Below are 14,505 nucleotides of genomic sequence, written 5' to 3' on the forward strand. Positions count from 1 at the left end.
GTTGGCAACCCTATCAGATCCACAAAGGGATTTAGGCCTTGCGAAGCTCAGTGTCACAATGCCTAACTTTTAAGGGCCTAGAAAATCATAGGAACAACAGTGAGATCCACAACACCTGAGTTACGAACCTAGACTCCCTATACAGTGAATGGGAAAATATAAGCACCTTAGAATGGGATCCACAAAAGACAACATTCTAAACAGGGGGCACCTAAGCTAGCCAATGGGAGATGCTGATGAGAGCTAAGCACTGCCTTTGTCATGGAGATAGCACCAAGTCCAGACTACAGGTAGGTGTGCTCAGAGGCTGCCTAACTCCACAGAAAACTGCCAGACAATGGACCTTTAGCCCAATGGTTCAGGTACTCACCTGGGATGTGGGAAAAACCTGGTTCCAGTCCTCCTCGGCCTGATGAGGAGAAGAGATTTGAATAGGGATCAATGTAGCTCTCCCATGAGTGCTCTAACCACTGCTCTAGCAGATATTCTGATGTGCAGCTCCTGCAATCTCCCCTACTGAAGTTGTTCAGTTATTTAATTAACCTGGAACAATTAAATATTAATTGGGGCAGAGAAAAGAGCGAGAACCACTCGATAGTCCAATGGTTAGAGCAGTCAGCTGAACACTTTGTGTTCAAATCCCTTTTCATTAGGCAGAGGGGGAACGTAAACCAGAGGTCTCCCACATTTCATGGGAGTACCCTAACCAATGGCCAAAAGTTGTCCTTCCCCTTCCCCTACCCCGGCTGTCTCATTTCATATGGAGTTAGCCTCTAAGCACACGTACTGGTTCAGGTCCCATATCTTTCCCAAATTTGTGGATCACAGTGGGGCTTAGGCAGGAGATAAGCAGCCCAACAGGGAGGTAACACTGTGCATGCTCAGAGGCAGCAACATAGGCATGTAGGGAATTTTACTGCAAAAACTTAGGCACCGAGTGAGTTCAGGCATCTACAGGATTAGGCAGCAGCTGTGTGGCAGTTTTGTAGCTTACAGGGGTGCCTAAAAATTGTGGTTAGGCACTGAAGTACCTATGTGGAACCAAACCTAAATAATTAATAGTAGTAACAAGGTGTTGAATGAAGAACACAACAGGCACTTCAGTAAAATATCAAGTCATCGCTTTAGTCTTGCTTTCAATCTTGTGCAATCGGGATTTTTTGTTTCTTCTGAAAAATTTGATGTAATCCTGGTAGATTACAGAATAAATTAGATAAATTATACAGACAGAAGAAACACAGCAATCCACCACACACTAGCAGTGAAATGCTTTTGAATTCATCTTTAAAACAGAGTCCTTTCAAAGCTGAAGTGCTTCTTGAACTGCATCAAGTTTTGCTTTAATGCCTTCCTATGTAGAAGATAAACATTAAATGTTGATTAAAGATGACAGAGATTTCTCAGTTCATTGTTATTCTTATGCAAAAGGTTATCCTAGATAACATGCTCAGCCCTGTGCTAACAGTCATGTGAAAGCTACAACAAATGATCATTACTAAAAATCAATAAAAGTGTAATTTTAGGTACTGACTACATTATTATTGCAGACTTGGCCCACATTTTCTTTGGCACTTCCAGTTAATTTATTATCAGATAATGACTGTATTCTCTGCAGCCCTTCTGAATGATTTGGCCAAATCTCATCAAACTGACAACATAGTCTTGAAATAGTAAGCTGTTTTTCCCCCCCTCCTGTGCTTGCCCTTAACAATGTAAGGGGATAATATTCATCTTCTTCCATTCAACCATAAGGAAGTCATAAGAATCACTTCCTAAGTCTAAGATATTTGCCTGTAGATAACAATAATAATAATTAATGAGTATTAAAGGTCAGCAGATATTCAATACATAATAAAAAATCTTGATGGTGGAAAGAATGCAAATATGAGTATGCATTTGGGAGAATGAATTGTTCTCACAGGAGTCATTTTGTTCACCTCTAATGAAATAATATGGAGAGAGATGGTACTGCCTTGCCTGGACTGATATAGTTTGATTAAAGTGTATTTAAGAAGATTTTCATTTTGTTTGAGTCAAAATATTGGTTCTCTATACAAAAGCATACAGTAGGGGAAAGAGAAGTTCTTCTTACTGAAGAGCAGTAGCTGTTTCTTAGTTAAGGTTCAAGACAGCTTTCTATTATATGCTCAGTTCTTTTTAACACCTCAAGCTTCCTACAAGAAAATAATCCACCTGTAATTTCGCATCCTGTAGGAATGTGTTGCTCCCTAATCATAAGCCTTGAAGAACGGCAAACTGTTCCCTCGGAATTGAGGCGGGAGTAACCTTGTTCTAGTGTCTGTGTTTGGAAAACATATTGGCTAGCCTGATAGTACCTTTGCAGCTGGCTGTTCACGCGCTCTATAAATAAGTTTGCTATCTTGTATAATTGCACACTGCGTGTATTCTGCCTGCCTTCTGAATGGGCAAAGATGTAACCACTAAGAAGAGTTGTAAACAAAGTAAGGAGAGAAATAAAAACCCCAGGAAAAGTTTTCCTGGGAGGCTTTTGGCTTGAGGCTTTTTGCAGAAGGCTTGTAAAGCCCTCTGGCTACCAACAAACCTGGCGTTCTGTTTCCTTTCCTGCGTCGTCACCACTGCAGCATCCCAGGATACTTTTTTTTCCTGGGATGTTTGTAATAAAAATACATACAATAAACGTTATGAAGTTCCAAAATTTCCGATAGGGAGATTGACAGAGTGGTACAGGAGAGGACTTCCCAGTATCCTGTGAGCTCAGGGTGACATCACAGCTCACCAGGGCACTACGTGAGTGAGACTGGCAAGGAGGAGGCAGTGTCCCCGGTTACTTGCCAGGACCTGAAGATGCTTGCATAGAAGTTTCCAGAAGATGCAGTTTCAGTCTGCCTTTTCTAGCTTTCAGAGTAAGCTTTGAAAACATCTGGCACACCAAATAGTGCTCAGGCACATGTTCCTCTCCTAAGCATAAGAAGCACCTAGAGGAGATGTTGTTAATGGCATTGCTGTATAGTAGGACAGGCAAGTCTTGAATTCTAGAAACCTGCCTTCAGCCATTTTAGGCTTGTTTACAGGGGAGTCTATCCTTTTTACAGAAGGATTGCAGGGGTGGGCAGAGACCCTAGCAATGCCCTTAATCTCAGTAAGATTTTTTTTTTTACTACCAATGCACTGACTAATCTTAAATTAAGTAACTACTAGAATAAATATAGGTCTAACTAATCTCACAGTAGGTGAAGAGACATGGAGACCACAGGTTTCCATGGCGGTGAGAAGGGACTGGAAGCTGACTGAGGCAGCCCTGCCTCATACCTTCAGCTATGCTGGTAACAAAGGCTCCTAGGACCCAGGGTGGTCCCAACAGACACTGCTAGTCAAAAGAATCCGATATTGTGCATATGGGGTGCATGAACACTAAGAGTGAAATCTGTGTGGACAATCACTTGAAGAAGAGTAAATTGTCCCTGTCAGGATTTGACTGGTTTTCAATACTACCTGCATGTTTTAATCCAAGATGGTGATTACAAGGAAGTTTATAATACAAATGGCATTCACAAAACAAAATGAAGTTTAAAAATTGACAAAGACATATCACCTAATCTGTCACAAATATAAGCACCACACTAAAACTGACAAGAGAAGAGGTTAGCTAGTGGCTCAATAGAGCAACGAAATAAATAGAAGGCAGAAAAAGGGAAGGAAGAGAAGAACAGCTGTCTCTCTTAAAATCCGAACTAGGATGCCAGGAGGAAAAAGAAAATGGATCATCTTGCAGTCCCGTTTGAAAGAGACTTAGTAAGTTAAGGAATTTTTGCCATTTTGCAGTCCTTTCTTTGACATATGTTCTTTTTTGTTTTGGATCATGTTGAGGAAACCTATGTCCTGGCTCTCTGCATTAGGTAGGGCAGAAAACTGCACGCAAAGTTGTATGAGCCTTAAAGATGTCATGTATCTCCCTCCTCCATACCTTTGTTCCTTTCTGCCCCATTAACTGTAACTAACACCCTGGGCCATACTCTTACAGCGTGGTTTCCATGTATATACAGAGCAAAATTTACACTTATTTCTAAATATGTTTTTGTAAACTGAATTTACACCAAGTTCTGGCATCAATTTGGGTGAAGAGAGGAGATGGGAGAACTGAAGGTGAAGTAAACCAGGGGGACACTAATGGTGGAAGGGCACTGTGGAGCTTACAGCTATGTTTTTGGTCTTGCCATTGTGGGTAAACTGACTCTGGGGGAAACAGGTTTATATTAAATCTTTTAATGTACAAGCCACCCAGAACAGTCAGCATTATTACTTAGATATACTTTGTTTTATCATTCTGCCCTCTATTCCCCAGTTGTATAGTGATTACAGTAAAGTTCATTTCAATTTTAAAGATCTTAATGGTTCCAGTGATATTCCTTGTACTTAAAATGAGAATGTTAATATCACTAGAACCAGAAAACGTTTGTGTGCCCACTTTACTTCTGCTGGTTTCCTCTGTCTACTTGCTCCAATCTGTTTTCCTCCATCCTGCCACTCTATTTCCTATTCTCCTTTTCCATCACTTTTCCTGTCAACCCAAGAGAGACGCAGGTTGCAGTGACTGTGCTGTACCTAGTATGCCCCTGCGGCTCTCCTACCAGGCATGATTCTACTGGCTAAGAAACATGGCAATGGCTTATATGACTCTGCCAATAGATGACTTTTTTCAGTTTTTTCATCATTTTAGCCTGGGCACAAACTAGGGAGTTTTGTTAAGGTCTTAGATTTTTTTTTATGCAATAATGGAGGCAAACTGATATTTCAGATAAAACTGTACAGGAAGCATCAGTATACTTAAGAGTTGAACCAGAGCCCACTGTCTCCAACAAAAAAACCTCCCATCGACTCTAAGGGCCTGACCCAATGCCCTTTAGCTATCTGTACACTGCACCTGCCTAAAGTAAGCATCTGTTTGCATTTCTCATCTTAATGTTCTAATCCTGGTAGTCACACTGGTAAATAAGCTTCCTGATTTTTTTAACTGCAAATCTGACTGAAATATTGCCTTCCCTCCTAAATACAGAACTGATGATTGAAAGTCTTATCTTATCCAAAAGTGATGGTAAATCAGTTTTCATTTCCCATTTGACATCTGATACTTCTCCAATCATAATTTCTAACATTCAGAGTTTTTATGGAGGCTGTATATTTTACCCTAGCATGTGTGCACATCTCAGATACTTATCAGAGGGGTAGCCGTGTTAGTCTGAATCTGTAAAAAGCAACAGAGGGTCCTGTGGCACCTTTGAGACTAACAGAAGTTTTGCAAGTGCATCTGAAGAAGTGAGGTTCTTACCCACGAAAGCTTATGCTCCCAATACTTCTGTTAGTCTCAAAGGTGCCACAGGACCCTCTGTTGCTTATCTCAGATACTTGGCACTCTGTTCCTCACAAAAGCATTTTTCTTACCAGAAGAGAACAATGTGCTATAAAAGCGACACGAAATTTTATTGACACCAATAATGCCATCAGTTTGACATGCTTTGAGAGCAGCTAATTATTTTCAATGATGTCAAAAGAGTTATACCAAAGAGAAATTTAGTTCTTTCTGCCTAAATCTTTACCTTTCTCTCAGTCAAAGTTCCCTTTTTTTAAAAAGTTTGTAAGCAATCTGGGTCAGGGACTATCTTTTGCTCTGTGTTTAACTCAATGAGAAGAGTCACCTGCTTGATATAAAGAATGCATGCAGGGCCTTAGATAGCATTGTAAAAGTTCATACTACTTTATCAATATAGCAGAAGACATATTTTCTGTCTTGAAGATACACTATGAAAGTGCTGGTTTTTGTTCAATTTAAGATTGACAACAGAATTCTAAAGGTGGAAAGCTGGTCCATTAAGGAAAACTGCAGTGTAATAAGATTCTTTTAATTTCATCTAATTATAAAGAACACTAAATTAAAGGGGGATGGAGAGAGAGAGCCATCATTATAATAAAAAAATAACCAGAAAGGAAGCCGGCATGACAACCCAGTGACAGTTTGTGTTGCTGGAAGTGAAGCTCAGCATCTGAATGCATGAAAATGGCAGGAGAATTTTTAATATTGTCTCAATCTTACTTTGAGATTAACCTCCTCTGAAAACAGAAGATTTTTTTTGTAAACATGTAGAATGATCCTCTAGTGCCTGGAGAAGTTCAAATCAGAGAAGCTGGACCTTAACACCTCCAAATTCAGGGTCTGAGTATCCCCATCAGGATTCCCACAAAAAGGTGCATACAGTGAATTCTAAAAACCCCAACACAAGTTGAAAATATTTTCACAAATAAAAGCACACAGTTCAGTTGACTATTATTTGTCCAGGGTCATAATATTGATTACTCGCAAATTAACCCCATCAGGGAGCAGAAACATGCTTTTTGTGACTAATTGCAAGTGAATAGTAAATAGTGAATACGAAGCGGTCAGAGTCGACAGTGCACAAACAACACATAGGCTGAAAATTGTTCATTCAACCTGTTTGACAAATACTTATGCAAAGGAAATGCATTGGAAGAACATCAGGAACAATTTGTGAAGAGAAAAATGAGCTCAATTCACAACTGTTATTCACCACAGATTGTTTGACCAGTTCTAATGCTGACAGAGAAAAAGTCACTGGGAACAAGAGTGCTAATAACAATGGCCTCAGTTTTGCACACTACCTAGGCACGTTAAGGTTAAACACCTGCTTAAGTATCCTGCTAAATTTGAGCCAACATTCCTAAAAGTTGGCATTTGATTGTTTGATTGAAAGTTGGTATTTACCCTTTCTATACTATGCAGTTGAAATGAAATTCATCCCTGTACTGAGGGCCAGCAAAAGATCTGTGCATCACTGAAGTCCTACTTAGTCCCTAAGAAATAAGGCTTACATGGGACTTCACTGATGCTTAGGCTTTGTATTGGCCCTCTAAGCCAGGGGTCGGCAACCTTTCAGAAGCGGTGTGCCGAGTCTTCATTTATTCACTCTAATTTAAGGTTTTGCTTGCCAGTAATAGATTTTAACGTTTTTAGAAGGTCTCTTTTTGTAAGTCTATTATATATATAACTAAACTATTGTTGTATGTAAAGTAAATAAGGTTTTTAAAATGTTTAAGAAGCTTCATTTAAAATTAAATTAAAATGCAGAGCCCCTCGGACTGGTGGCCAGGACCCGGGCAGTGTAAGTGCCACTGAAAGTCAGCTCGTGTGCCGCCTTTGGCACGTGTGCCATAGGTTGCCTACCCCTGTTCTAAGTAGTTAATTTCATTCTTGATGTTTCCCTCCAGAATAAAGGTTTTTCATTTTGCAACGTTTATACAGTCTTACTACATGTGGAACTCCCAGTGATGCCAGTGGGAGATTGGTGCATAGATCTAGGTCAAAATATAAACCTTAATTTGTCCTGAAATATAAAGCATGGTATTTTAGGTAATCCCATACCACCATAACTGTAAGCAAGTCGTTTTTGTTTATAAGGACAGTAGATTTCATGTGTATATTATTTAATTGGCTAGCAATTTTTATATTTAAATAAAAGGATGTGCTGAAGATGCATTTTCTAAATCACAGGCTAGCAAACACTTTGGTTTTCCATGTCAAGACTGAGTTAAAATTGGTGGGGGGGAACCCTCACTGAAATCAAAGCCAGACTGGACAGAAAACACTCCATCCTGAGTCACTTTCATTCATTTAAATCAAGAGCTTGGGAAGCTCCTGAGCCCTGTTTACCTTTATTTTATTATAATGGGCTTTGTCTATACCATGAAGTATGTTTTATAGCTATGCTATGCAGCTTATTTACTATGTAAAGAAATATTTTATATGCATGCAATACAACATACTAAGCAAAGTACTGACCAAATTACTTTTCTCTAGTTATTTAAACTCCTCAGGAACAGATTCTAAAAGTAGCCTGCCTCTCAGACTTGATAGTAAAGAAATACTGTCTCTTGCATACAAATTGTAATTGTACTTTATGGATAAATTGCTTCCTTGACTTACAGACAGCTTGCAAAAATATTAAATTCTGCATACTTCTTTATAAAATTATACTAGATGAATAAATTAACTACAAAGTCCAAAATATTCAAACTTTGAGCCTTACAGTTAGGCACCTAAATCCATATTTAGATACCTAGATAAAAAGTATTCTGGTTTCCAAAGGTGCTGAGTATCTTCAGTTCCCATCCAAGTCAAGCAGTTTTGTGTGTTAATCATTGCTCAAGATCAGACCCTTATTTCAGTTTGAGGAACAATCATTACAGTTAATATCCAGCTTTGATTTTCATTTTAACCTCAAATGACAGAACAAGCTGCCAATGGGAATGAAAGAAGAAAAGACCATGACTTTTAACAAGCTGGTCTTATTTTGCCCATTTATTTGGCCCCAAACCCAGAGCCCTGAGATAAGGGGGGGTCATGTCTCCCCTTTTTGAAAATGTTACCAAACTAGGGGAAGTCTGGTCTCATAAAAAGACAATCCCAGCAAGGATGCCTTTGAGAGATTTGGCAATACCTGGAAGGTGGGCCTAGAATGAGGTCTAGAGCAGGCTTGCTCCAATGAAAGTGTAAGGGTAAGGAGGCCTGCCTGTCAATTTCTTTTATCAATGCATGCTGGAAAGAGGAGGACTTTTAGTTTTCTATGATGCAAACTCTCTTAGCTCTTATGTCTTCACTGCAGCCTTAGCTCAGGGTCTTAAGTGAGTGTTGTGCCACCCCCCGCCCCACACACACACACAAAAAAAACCTTTCATCCGAGCTAGGTGGTGCTTTAAACCTGAGCTAGCTAGCCCAGCTGGGGATATAGACAAGAGCTCAGATGCTGCTTTTATTCAGGCTGGTAACCCACCCACTTGGAGGATGCAGGCTAACCTACATGAATGCCAATGCCTTTCCACAATTCTCTCTGTGCGCCACCAATTCACTGGGAAAGAATCAGAGTGGACCAGCTTACTGCAGCACAAAGAGCCCTGGGATGTGTTTCCCGAAGTCCTAGCAATACACAAGAGAGAGTGCAGCACCAGTGAGGACACAGAACCACCGACATGGTGGTGCAGCGTGCCACTCGCACGCAGACTAGGCTAATCCAGGTGCTCATATCTGGGTGCCAGTCACCCAAGTGAACTCTGCAGTGCAAACATACATTTAGTTAGTGTTTGGAAGGACAGCATCAGGGGAGGAATTGCTATCTATGACCTCATGTAGAGGCCCTGAAGGCTTTAACTCAACCAGTTTGACACACATTAAAAGCACACTGCCTTGTCTAGACTAGGCTCTTAATATGTGCTGGCTAATATCACCCCTTCAAATCCTAGTCTACACAAGTCCTAATGGATGATGAAAGAGGAAAATCTTTGTGAGCATACAGGATGGGTCTGAAGGTTGAAAGACTATTAGTTATAAATTAGAGAAGACTTTGTGAATCAATATCACTCAGCATTTTGGGGAACTGGATTATATGTATATATATAATTATTGTGGTGTATTAAATATTCTCGTTTTAAAGAAATTGTTTCATCATGTCACTATTTCTGTGGTAAGGCATCCTAACTGACTAAGGTGACACCCCACCTTTCAGTTGCTGAAGGATAACTTTGAGAAATTCTCTCAAACCAATTCTTGTGGCCTGAAATTTTCTATGTTTGGTCTCAGTCATTTTTCAGTTATGAGAATAGAAAGATCTTTCTGATTAATCCTGTGGCTCTTGGTGTTTCTATAATCCTCCTTCACACAGAATTTTCACTTTTATCAGTTGTTTAGTTTGCAGAGCAACTGCCAAATATGCACAAAAGATCTATTTTGAGGTAAGCAATCAGATATGCTAGTATGCATTGCTAACCCTTTAATTTGCATTCTTAATCCCTTACTGTTTTGTCAAACAAATGGAATATTTTCAGGGTTCCATACTAATTCAGGCAAAACCTGTACTTATTATTTGGAGGATTTAGAAGAAAACTTTATTGGATTTAAAACTTGCTTTCCCCACCTAGTTGACTGAGGATTATTAGGGAGTGTCAATGAATACTTACTTATAAAATCTTCCCCTAAATTCCTAAAAAGAAATTTAAAATATTAATTTGGGAGACAATTTACTTTGGTATGGATAGTTAGAGGCAGAGTAATTTAAATGAACCTTTTAACTACCTCTTGGAGATCTTGATAATTACAACCTTGCCAAAGCTTTATAACATTTTGAATATTTTGAAATGCATTTCAAAAGCATATTTAACTAACCAGATATTATTAATATGATTTAAAAACACACTCAATAAACATGGCTTCACCTTGAATAGTTCCAGAACGTCTATTGAAAGGCCTTCCTTTCCTACTACAAAACTCAGCTTCTTTTGCACTTGTAAATGTTCTTATAGGGCTGTGTAAAAACCAGAAAGATAGTGAGTGTGTGTGTGCATATTGGATATCAGAAAAGATCACTTTGCGGTTCAGTTACATGTTGCAGTGGAGAAGTAAATTATCCCTGTAGCCATTTTGCAGTATGATTATTGATGCTGCACACCATGCCAGTGTGATATTGTGCTAATCAACATAATGGAAGGTCTTTGGGACCAGAAGTGACAACCTAAATAATCACGCAAAAATATCCTTACCATATAGTTTGGGTATCACTGAAGCTTATGTGAATCATAGGTAACTATGTTTCAGATTGCATTGGAAATCAGGTTTAGCAGTAGAGAGTCTGAACATTTGAAAAGTTACCTTCAATATGATGAGAAATGTACTATTATTAAAGAACATGCTTCCCCCTGTATAGTGTATTTGAGAAAGCAGTTTTTTGAGTTTCAGCATGTGCTTGTAAAGATTTATGTTGTAATTTAATCACAATCCAGATTTTGAAAGGATTTACTAGTTTAGTATATCCCACTATGTTTTTCTAATCATAGAACTTTTTAAGGAAGCAATGTACAAATATTGATTTAGTCATATTAACACTGCAATTTACGTATCTAATTTAAACCTAACTTATCTGTATATATTTACATGTATTATATTTTTTTCTAACTAATTAACTAACTAACTAACAAAGTAGCTTAGAATTAGATCTCTGTTTGCTGTTACTAGCTCAGGAAGTCAAATAACAAATAGACTCTGCATGATCATGTTTGGTCTTACAAATAGACAAATTCTTCAGTATCCCTTTAAGGCTCATGTGTACCATCATACTGGTGAGCACAGAAAATGCTGACAGTGTAAAATCATTTTGGGTCAGCAAACCAAATTTCTTGTTAAAATTAGGCAATAGAGCAGCTAGTGATATGATATGAGGTAGGGTACTGAACAAAAGGGAAGAGTTCTGGAGAAAGCAATGAGAGCCGATATTATAAAATCAGCCAAGATGAAATCAGCAGTGACTGTCAAGTGGAGGAGTAGTTATTGAGAGGGGAATGGAGAAATGGGATGCCAAAGACTTGCTGATGAGTATATGAACACGTAGCTGCCAGCAGTCAGGAAAATGACAAGTCACTCAAAGAATCATGAGAAAAATTGTAGGACTGAGAGCTGTCAGGAAACTATGAGGCATTTGAAGGGCTATTCACTCTTGAGAGAACTTCTCTAGCTACAGGCAAGTTCACTGCACATGCAGCTGGGAAAAAGATTCTTAATTCCAAAGAAATTTGATTGTTTTGCAACTTTTAAAACAGCTAGAAATGGGAGTTTAACTAACCATCATAGACCACAATCCATTTTGAGTCACTCATTTATTTTTTAAATATAATGATCTCACCTAATACAGGGATTTCTCTCTTTTTAGTCACTATCTGGCTCATTTCCAGATTCCATGTGATCAAATGAAGAACTGTATAACACCTCTCAGTACCCAAAAGAAGGATCTGTAACAGATCATCAGAACAAACTTACTTTGAGTTATGTGATCATGAGCAATTCTGTGTTAGCCAGAGCTGCTAGAATACAAATATTACATAGTCTGCTGGTTGGTGAACAGCAGAGCCCTAGTTTGATGCTACCACATTTGAGTATATTAGTATTCACAAATACACAATTTTTTTGTGGTAGTCTGGATGATATGATAGACATATCCAATTACGATAATTATTTCTATTGTATTAGCACCTCAGCTAAGCAACTGAACCATGCTGAGGTTCTAATGTTTTAAGTACTAAACAAACATCATACAATGAATAACAGTCCTTGCCCAGAAGAGCTATTCAATGTCAAATTAGTTTATTCTGTGTTGAATACACACATTCTTTAAGTACATATTTGATGTTGAAAATAAATATTCAACCTCCCGGGTGCCCTTTATAAATTGTATCATGTTGTGGAACAGAATCAAAATCAGATGACATGAATAACTAATGTCAAACCTCGAATACCAACATGTAAGATATCACTATTATTCTAGGAGCTGCCAGTTATTTGTTTGTAACTTTCATTAAGTATTTTCAAATATATTGACAAACTTGGGCCAGATACTTCACAAAACAATAGAAAGCCAAATACTATTTGACCATCTCCAGTAGAAATGTGCAAACCTCTTCCTGAATAATTTAAAACTCCATTTTATGTTGAACAGCATAAATTGAAGTTTCCCACCGTTCTGCTTTCATTTCATTCAGATATATTTGCAGTATATGCTGCACAATGGAGAAGTAAACAAGAATATAAAATTGTGGGCCTGATTCTCAGCTGGCGAATATTGATGTAGCTCTATTGAAGTCAAAAGAGTTCTGTTGATTTACACCAGCTTCAGATTTGATTCTGTCTTTTTTAAACTGAGTCACAAAAAACTATGAAATGAGAACAATAGAACAGGGCATAAGACTAGGAATCTAATTAGTTGGCCAAAAAAAAAAAAAAAACACTTGTTAAACACAAACCCTGAAGTGTTCATTTTCTCTGCACCTGTATGAAGGAAGCACACGTGGAGAAACAACTACCTAAATACTGGGCACAGCTAACATGCAAAATAAAATGTAAAAAACCCCTAGAAATTGTGTTTAATAATCCCTGAAAATGTCTTAAAAACTAGTTGGGCATGGTGGACTCTGTTCCTTAACTTTATCCCAAAATGAACGTAGTTCTTTCAAGATTACTCTCAAAAATCATTAAAATAGAATATATGTTTCTTTTTCAAATAAGTTGTATTGTATTTATCTTTAAATTATTTTTAACTCCAAAAGTAATACTGTTATTTCACCAGTAAAGTTGATGCATTGTGAAGAAATCAATTTTTACTTGATAAAATAATTAGTTTATTAGAGGGTCAGGGGAAAATTTATGATGTCTTTATTTATTTCCTTACTCCTAGATGTTTGGGTTTTGTAAATGATGCAACAGGTTATAATATTTGTTACACAGCACTTTAAAAAATAATGAGTTTGCTTTTGGAATACCTAAAGGCCAGATTTTGATACCTTACTTACATTTATTAGTACCTTGCTCCACAAATAGTCATACTAATTTAATGGACTACTAGTAATGTACAACTTAGCATGAGTTAAGAGTCATAGAATCATAGAATATCAGGGTTGGAAGGGACCTCAGGAGGTCATCTAGTCCAACCCCCCGCTTAAAGCAGGATCAATCCCCAACTAAATCATCCCAGCCAGGGCTTTGTCAAGCCTGATCTTAAAAACCTCTAAGGAAGGAGATTCTCAGGCTCTGGCCCCATAATTGTAACTGAGTGTGTCCAAAGCCAAACGGGTATATAATCAAATATTTGGTGCAGGCTTATCTTGCTCCCCATCTTGTCAGATGTCAGACATGTTTGCTTCAAAAATTTTTTCTGATTTCTTCATCAATTGATTTCTTCAGCAATTGCTGTAACACACTTGAAAGAAGCATAACCTGCATCTGCTCTCTCCTGACTATTTGTATTCCTTATGAAATGGATGTACCCACTGGATTACAGAGGGACTTCCAGTATGGTGTTCAAATGGGGTAGTTTTAACATTATTTCAGTGGATTAATAAGCTGCTGTTGGTAATGATTCCTGACCATGCCTCACTACAGCTGCTAAATTCAATACCATATATTCTCTATGCAACACCAGGCACAAGCTTTGAGAGCTCCAGTGCTTGCTCCCTCAGAATTACAGGCATTAGAAAAAAATCTTTTGAAGTTCAAGAGTCCATCCAATTAACTTTTCAAAATGTCTGTCTATAAACAGCAGGAATTATATGTATTTCCATAAAAGGTCATTCTTTTTAGATGTAGTCTTATTATGAAATATTTTTGCTTCTGCTTATATTTTTTCTCTCCCTAGAATACAGTTACTAATGTATTGACAAACTATAAGACTGCCCTTAATTCCTTTTAAAGGGTAAAGAAATATTTATATTTAAAATACTATTTTATGGTACTATTGCAAATAAAGCATTGCGAAATATTGTACTTTCATTTCATAGGGAGTTCAAAGACATATTTACTTTATTTTCAATCTAGATGGGTTCACAACCATACTCTTAGAGTTCAAATAGAGATTCAGGTTGAAAATAACCCAAGACCTCAAAGTCAAATAAACCAAAATGAGAAACAAGCCATAAACTCAC

The sequence above is a fragment of the Terrapene carolina genome, unplaced genomic scaffold, assembly GCF_002925995.2.
Source record: "Terrapene carolina triunguis isolate 2854851 unplaced genomic scaffold, T_m_triunguis-2.0 Scaffold48, whole genome shotgun sequence".
Classification (NCBI taxonomy): Eukaryota; Metazoa; Chordata; order Testudines; family Emydidae; genus Terrapene; species Terrapene triunguis.